Genomic DNA, 9,249 nt, shown 5'->3' on the forward strand with positions numbered 1-9,249 from the left:
TTGTGACGAGCTGATCACTCGTCCAAGGCGTCCTACCGTCTCTAAATGATCATAACGAAAGAAAGAAAACAACTTTGACACCGTAAGGTATAAGAAGAACGGTTTAAGTAAGTAAAAAGTTGAAGAAAGCAGTCTTCTTGGATGTGGCGCCGTGTAGATATTGTGTTAGCCAACGTTTCGGAGGAACGTATCGCCTCCATCTTCAATGTAGAAAAATAAGAAAATCCGCGAGCGAGAAAGGAGAGCGAACAGGTGCTCACAGACTAATGTAGAATCGAACTGTATAAGAGCATGAAAAGAAAGGGCGAGAGGGGGTACATGGGAAATCAGTAAAGAGGAGAAGGGAGGGGTCTGGGGAGGTGGCCTACTTACTTACTTACTCATGGAGCTAAGCCCTTCTTCAGGAGAAGCCAAATCTGCAGCTACTCAAGAATTTCCCAGCATTTTATGGAACCCGAAGGTTCATTACCGTGTTCACGAGAGCCCTCCACTGGTCCCTATCCTGAACCAGATCTATCCAATCCATACTATCTCATTCTATCTCTCTAAGTTCAATTTTAATATTATTCACCCACCTACGCCTTGGTCTTCCCAGTGGTCTCTTTCCTTCTGGCTTTCCCACCAATATCCTATATGCATTCCTTTGCTCCTCCATATGTGTTACATGTCCTGCCCACCTCATCCTCCTTGACCTGATCATTCTAATTATACTTGGGGAAGGGTACAAGTTATGAAGCTCCTCATTATGCAGTTTTCTCCAACCTCCAGCCCAAATATTCTCCTCAACACCCTGTTCTCAAACACCCTCAGTCTATGTTCCTCCCTTAATGTCGGAGACCAAGTTTCACACGCATACAGAACCACAGGCAAAATTCAAGTTTGGTATATTCTAATTTTTATGTTTTTGGACATCTGTGCGTTGTTTGTTTGGTCACTGCCAGTCTTTCCCTAACCTTTGCCACCACCAGGTAGTGGTCAGTATCACAATCTGCTGCCCTGAATGATCGGACATCAAGTGTACTTGAATGCCGTCTCATATCTATCAAAATATGGTCTATTTGACTGTGTATCTTCCATCAGGAGATGTCCAAGTAAATTTATGGATGTTACGATGTGGGAACATTGTACTTTTGACAGTAAGATTTTTTGATGTGGCAAATTTTACTACTCTAACTCCATTATCATTACTAATTTCATGCAAACTCTCATTCCCAGTCGTTGGTTTGAAAATGTCTTCCCTCCCTACTTTGGCATTGAAATCTCCTAACAAAATTTTCATAGGGTACTTCGGGAATTTATCAAATGCATGTTTTGGTTCTTCGTAGAATCTATCCTTTATGTCATCAATTTTATCTTCTGTTGGGGCGTGGACATTCGTAACAATGATATCACACCAGGGACCTTTTAGTATTACATATGACATCCTATCATTAACGAACTTGCCCTCTAACTGCTGATATGATTCTCTTATGCACGAAAATACCTGTACCTAATTCATGATTTTCATTCCCCTTTCCATAGAAAAATGTATATTCGCCTGCCACCTCTGTCCCATCTGACGTCCTGAATTCCCGCTAAATCTAATTTATATTTTAAGATTTCTTCTGCCGCTGCCCTGAGCGAATCTGCCCTATACAAACTTCGAACATTCTAAGTACAAAATCTCATATCCATTTTCTTTAGCTTAGGTCGCTTATCCAAGGAATCCGTCAAGGTCCGAGGCTTCTTGAGAATTTTTGTAACGAGTTTATTTTTTACGGTGAGGAGTTGACAGCCCCACGCCCAACCCCCCAGATGGAGGACCACCCATTGTCGGCTGTCCACGACTGCTTATACAGCTTCCCTCCAAACCTGGAGGGCGTGTCCTCCATCCACAACCTGAGGACCCGCCATGCCGCGGTGACAAGGGACCCACCTAACATGGGAGAAGTGGGCCTCTTGAGGAGTGGAGGTACAGCTTCACAACTTACAACCCTGGAACCATGTAGAAAACACATTCAAGTGCGTTTTATACTTCACTGTTATAAGTGATTTACCATAGTCTGTAACTTTCGAATTATGTAATCCGCAAATATTGTATAGAACAGACTTTCCGAAAGTAAGATCCGGGGTTCCCAAAGGGCGTGTGTTTGTTTATGTGTGTGGAGCTCTTTTTAAAGGCCACCGAAGAAGGGGATGATAAAGAAGATTCGGCATTATTTGTAATCCCAGAAAGCAAAATTAAATTACGTGCATGCAGCATAATAGGAACCTTTGTAATCGGGTCAAGACAGCTTCAGACTAAAAGAGTTTTCGAACCACTGATATAAAACACCAAATGCTCATTGAATTTAAATGCCTGGCTAAAACATACCATTTCTATAGATAAACTGCTAACTGAACCAGATATAATCTTAAGCATAACCTTGACTGACAGACAAGACCAAAGGACCAGCGTGGATCAAACGCATCTACGAAGCATGAGTGAATGTACATGAATGTCGATTGCTGTAAATTACACGAATAAAATATGTATAGTTGTCTTTGTGCTTACCTAATTAAACACTACGCCATGAACGCGTATGGGGGAGTGGATGCATAGATCCAAATTTTCTTGACCTCGGCTCTAGTTGGAGCTGAGTGGTCAGTTTCATGCGCCGGCCGCTCTACCCCCAGGGAAAATACCTTAGGTACCCTTTGGATAGGAGGTTGGGTGGACCCCAGAGCCGGTCTGGATGACATGGAGAATAGAAAATTCTCATTCCACTGGGACTCTAACTCTGACCCCTTGATCGTCCAGCCAGTAGCTAGTCGCTATACCGACTGCGCTATTCCGGCTCACAAATTAAATGAATATTAAACAAAAATAATCGGAAGTCAGACAGCACACGCGAAACACCTGAGGTAATAACTGGTTCTCTTTGTCCGATATCAGGACTTTCATTGCTGATCAGCGAACGAGTGCGGCAGGGTATTTAAGCGGAGAATAACCCGTTTAGAGCGGCAGTGGGCTTCACATTAACCTAGTTCCTTTGCTATTTCACAGCAAATAGATAAGAACTGAAATGGTAACGATATGCTATGTATCTATCGGAGTCTCCGTCAAGTCTTATTGGCAATATGTGGATCAAGAAATCAGGTCAGATGGTGTAAAATTATCCTCTGTTACTGTGTTTCTTGCGGCAAGAGTGTGAAACTGTGTTAAGAATTAAATAAGAGCTTTAAACAAAAATAGTGAGAATATTAAAAACCTATGGATAAATTGTCGGGAGTTTTAGCTCTGAAATGTTGGCCACAACAATGATGGTGTACTAAAATGAGTTATCAAGTTAACAATCATTTAAACAAGGAGTTTTGGGTAAAAAGACATTAATTCCATTTTCTTAAAATATACCTAAATCTATGTTAAGGTTAGAAATAACCACAAATTAATAATTACATAATTTCATCATTAATACAAGAAAGTAATTTTTTCCTGTGTTTAACTAATTAAGCACTAAGCCATGAAGGCGGATGGAGGGAGTGGACGTAGGAGTATTTTATTATTCGTTCCTTTGCATAATTTGCAAAAGAAGAGAATGTCGAACATAACCTCAAACTCACACCGTTAGGATATCTGTGATCGTTAATATGTAAGAAGAGTTTCATACTAATTTTTATTTCCAACAAAAAAGAACAACATGGCGGACGAAAGAAATTGGAAAGTAGGAGCGACACTGGCGTCAGTTAATATAACCACACAAAGTTTAAAAACCTGTGGTTAAGTTGTGGCAAGTTTCAGTTCTGAAGAGTGTAACGGTAAGTGTGTGTTGAAACATATTTAAAGCAAAGCAGTAAATGAAACAAGAAATTTTGGGAGGATCTTTCAATTCCTGTTTCCCTTCAAATGCCTCTAAGTTTACGGTAAGATCAACAACAGTTATAAATTAATAATCATACAATTTACTTACCCATCCCTATGCATAATTTTGATTATAGCAGAATCTCGCACATAACCTCAAAGATTATTATACATATTTGGATGTAAGGCTGACAACCTTACCGCCATCTTTGAGCCGATTGTCTAGATAATGTGGGACCCTCAACGTCTCTCAACCCTTTGGGCCTTCACGGCCCGTTACAGGGATAGCTTTACTTTACTTACTTACTTACTTACTCATTCTTGAACTATATGAAGTTCCTCCATAAAGACACAGCTTGCCCCATGCTTAACTACGTACTTTAGTACTATGCCATGAAGACATAAGGGATAGTGGTTGTATAGGTCCACGTAATCCACACATAATATAATTTTGTACAACTAAGGGCAATATTATCTTCATAGTGTGCACCCTGTTGTGTGTTAAACCGTCATCACCACAAATGTATACTTGCTTTTACTGTTTATAATTATGGCAGCGCCATAGCTCAATCGGTTAGTCGCTGGCTTCCCACGGCGGGGGCCCGGGTTCGATCCCGGGGTCTGGTCAAGTTGGATTTGTGGTGGACAAAGTGGCGCTGGGGCAGGTTTCCTCCGAGTACTTCGGTTTCTCCTGCCAATCTTCATTCCACCAATTGCTTCACAATCACCCTCACCTATCATCTGGGGCTGGTACAATAGGCCAGAAGTGGTCTCAGTACAAGGGACTTAGTCCCACCCCAACAGCAATAAAAAAATTATAATTAAACCTTAAACATTAATGATACGTATGTTTATACTCATGTTTGTATTCACGTTTAAAAATTATAAACATTAAAAGCAAGTATACATTTGTTGTGGTGACGGTTTAACTTAACTACTATATGTATATATAAAGTTCATGCCGCTTGTTGGCGAAGTTAATGCCAACTTTAGCGGATAGATGGCGTCGCGTGGTCAGCGTAACGAATTCCCACGACCGAATTCCGGTTTTTTAGACCGGAGCAGCGACTTTGCATTCAAATAGCTCCTTAATTATCCTCACTAGGCTGAGTGGTCCCCGTTCCAGACCCACTACTTCTCAGAAAATCTGGTAGCGCCGGGACCTCTGGATCTGTAGCCAGGAACCCTGACCTCTAAACCACGAGGAATACTTTCAATTAACTTCATGACATTCTCTTGACAAACAACGTTACACTGATTTAGAGTTGTTTCTGCACGTGCTAGCTTAGAGTGTTTCACAGTTTTTTTTTTACTCCAAGTGCAATAATAATTGAATGTGAGGTCGTGACTGCAAAAAGAATGTTATGATGCAGTTACAGTTTTTTCTTCGTCTTCATAAATTGTAATGCATAATATTGGGAGGGCCATCGGCTATCCTGAACCCCCCCCCCCCTTCACTCCCGTGCCGCTGTTAAATGCGTAGGATATCTTAAAATAAGCAAGGATCCCTTCTTCACGTGATTTTCCTCCCTCACCACTCCAAAGTAGTTCAGCCTGCTGTCGCTTTACACTATCTAAGGTCTGAGGTTGACTGCAGGCCATAACGTTGTTACATAACTAAGACACAATTACAAATTCTTCATTTCAGGATCCTGTTGCAAGCTACAGTATATTAAAACGTCTCTGTATAACACAGTCCGTCAATAATGCAACAAATGTTCCTTTTTCTTCCACTTACACTCCAACACAACATGTTTCGGCCTTAGATGGCCATCTTCAGGTGTCTTAATATATTAAAACTGCTACACTGCATTAATATGCGCTAAAATCACACGTTGTATTCCATTTAAAGTAAAGTAAAGGTATCCCTATTAATAGGCCGTGGGGGCCCACAGGGTTGTGAGATGTTGAGGTTCCCACATTTTCTAGACAATCGGCTCATAGATGGCGGCATGGATGTCAGCCCTAAGCGCAGGCCGCCCTTTACTCTCAAGAACATTCCAAGAATGTTCTTGGTACTCATTTCTGTTAGAGACTGAGTCGACTCCAGGGCCATAGTGCGGCTGGAAGGATTAGGTCAATTGGAAAAAATCCAATGACCTTGTAGGGACTTGAACCCGCGACCTTCCGGCTTGTAGCATAGTGCCTCAACCAACTACGCTACCGCGTGCCCCGGTTGTATTCCACTTAATATAATAAAATGAAAACAAAATAAAATACATTAAAATTTCCTATTAAATTTTCATTAATTTTGTTAAATTCCATTCCACCTCACAAGGGGTGATGTTCACCTGTTTAGAACTATCTGTTTCTCTCCCGTGTTCTATTGTAGCAGACTGTTTTTATGTTTGTTAGCCCGTTATTCTGTTAAGTCTGCAATTTGGAATATGCCCCTTGCTTCTGCATTGTTCCCTCTAGCAGCGTGTGGTTTTGTCTTCACTAGTCACTAGACTAGACGACACCCCTTGCGAGGTGGAAGAGAATTTCATCAAAGTAATGAAAATGTAACAGGAAATTTTAATGGATTTTATTTGATTTTCATTTTATTATCATTATATGTATTAAGTAAACTACAGCGTGTGATTTTAGCGCATATTAATGCAGCGTAGCAGTTTTAATATATTGAGACACCTGAAGATGGCTATCTAAGGCCGAAACATGTTGTGTTGGAGCATAAGTGGAAGAAAAAGGGACAATTCGTTGCATTATTGACGCCTGTGTTATATATAGACGTTTTAACACGATTATAAAGTTGAAAATTAACAACCAGGCAGTTAAATGTGGCAGGCAGCGGGGCGGGTTTCGACTTTGAAACACTAACTAATGCGTCCAGATTGTCTGTCACTGATAACGCCTGATTTGAAGCCAAATGCAGCGTATATCTCTCGGTCAGCCGCATAATACAGACAAAAAATTTAAACGATTTGGAGATTGAGTCTTTTTTCAACACGAGGAGACTTCAACTGGCCTCTGCAACCCTATCAATTACATAACACTAGATAACAGTGAAACGAAGTGCCTAAGGCTGCAGTGAAATGGCATGACAGGGAGCAAGAACATGGAGTTCCGGGCAGAACTCACAAATCAAATTTTCCCAGTGTACAGCTTGCTGCTCCTACAGAGCTGATGTTAACAAGTTTTATTTCTAAGTAATTCAAACGTATAATCTAGGACAAAATGCAATTAAGCACAAAGGTTAGTATTCTAAAATTCTGAGCAGTCATAGGCTCGCATGCCACTGCAGTTAGCAACGTTAAGAGCTTGACCATGTCATGCTCAGGTTAGTCACAGGCTTTGAAACGCGGCGGCCCGGGTTCGAGCCCGGGCCAGGTTATGTGGGATTTTTGGTGGATAAAGTGGCACTGGGGTAGGTTTTCTCGAAATAATTCGGTTTCCATACCAATTCTCATTCCACTGACTGCTCCACACTCACAACATCTATCATCCGGGGCTGGTACAATACGCCAATTAGTGGCCGACGTACAAAGTGGACACGGTCTCATCCCATCCAAAGAAATTAAAAATAAAATTAATGTTAAGTGCTTATAACTTCAAAAATGACATGAACAGTATCGTCATCATCAAAATCATCATTAACATAATCATAATAACTTTAAGAAGAATTTATTTTTCAAGTACTGATTCCGATTGTGTTAAATTTGTCGGATATGACCTCAAGGATTCGCATAATAGTCATGATTTTAATTGCTTACTTATAAACAATATTTCATGTGTAATACGTATTCATATTTATGTCCTATCATTACACCAAATTTCACGCTGTTTCCAAATTTCGTACAAATGCCGCACTGTTTTCATTTCGTAAAAAAGATAACTTTAACAAAAGTTTCATATCGTTCGTAGATCTAAAAGTGTGCAGTTTGCATAATTTTAGGCATCAACATGTATTGGCGTTAGTACTGCCCCCATTTCACGTGTTATTACGCCTACCAGTTTGTTATCACTGCATGAGACTGAAATTCGTGACGTTGGAACAGCCTCAAATAGCATAACGTCCTCATGACACTCCTAGAAAATCTGCCAATTAAATCAGAAGTTAGAGCCTGCAGATACGGTTCCTGAAGAAACGAAACACGAAATAAGGAGCAGCTAGTCTGATAGCTTGAGGACACATTTAAACTGGGTGAGTAAGATATAAGATATAATAAAGAGTTATACAAATTATATAAGGAGCCAGAGATCTCAGTGACGATAAAGCTTAAAAGATTGCAATGGGCTGGGCATGTACAGAGAATGGATAAGGAGCGTATCCCAAAGAAAATATTATATAGTACAACAGGCGGTAGGAGACGTGCTGGGAAACCAAGAACTAGATGCATTGATGCGGTGGAAGAAGATGCAAAGAAGTTAATGGGCGTAAGGAACTGGAAGAGAGCAGCGCAGGATAGAGAGGAATGGAGGGGCTTGATAAGGGAGGCCAAGGCCCGACATCGGCTGTTGCGCCATAGAAGAAGAAGAAGAAGAAGAAGAAGAAGAAGAAGAAGAAGAAGAAACAGCAGCAGAAATGCCTACATAACATCAATGCAAGGGAGCGTTGGAACACGTGCCAGAGAGATTTAGGGTTCTCAGGGCTCGGCGGTGATGCCTTACAGTTTGGTATATATGTACCGGAACACCCCCAAAATCGAACGCGTTGATGCACATATATCGAACTGCAGGGTTTCAGTCGAGCTAGGGCAATCCAGGGCAGGGACCTCGTTCTTTTACTAAGTACCGGGATGTCACCTTGACACTTCTTTTAAGCGCACCAATAAACAAAAATAAAAAACGAACTCCGTGACTTGTAGGCCGCAAGCGAACTATACCGACAGAGCGACCGCCGCTTGTCGGCGATGTTAGTTCCAACTTTTGAGGGTAGAGGGTGTCACGTGGTCAACGCAACGTATTCCCACGGCCGTTAATCTCTGTTTTCTAGACCGGAGCTGCTATTTCCTTGAAATAGCTCCTCAATTATTCTCACGAGGCTGAGTGGACCCTGTTCGAGACCCACTACTTCTCAGAAAATCTGGTAGCGCCAGGAATCGAACCCGGACCTCTGGATCTGTAGCCAGAAACTCTGACCACTAGACCACAGAGGCGGGCAGTATGAAACATAAAGTTTTTGTAGCTTGTTTAATTTCAGACCTCTGTGGCTGAAGCGCCAGTGTCTCCATTTCATGATCACTTTGTCTTTCAGCTGTGCATTTAAAAATGTAAATCTGTCGCCACGTAAGTAGAGAGGCTTCATACCGCTCTCACGGCGGTGATCACGAACATTTTTGCGATATAACTCCGTGTAAACCGGTGAAAATCAAACGATTTTTCTGCAGGGGGGGAAGAGATAACTAGAGAGGCTTCATACCGCTCTCGCGGCGATCACGAACATTTTTGCGATATAACTCCGTGTAAACCGGTGAAAATCAAACGAT

The sequence above is a fragment of the Cryptotermes secundus genome, unplaced genomic scaffold, assembly GCF_002891405.2.
Source record: "Cryptotermes secundus unplaced genomic scaffold, Csec_1.0 scaffold239, whole genome shotgun sequence".
Classification (NCBI taxonomy): domain Eukaryota; kingdom Metazoa; phylum Arthropoda; class Insecta; order Blattodea; family Kalotermitidae; genus Cryptotermes; species Cryptotermes secundus.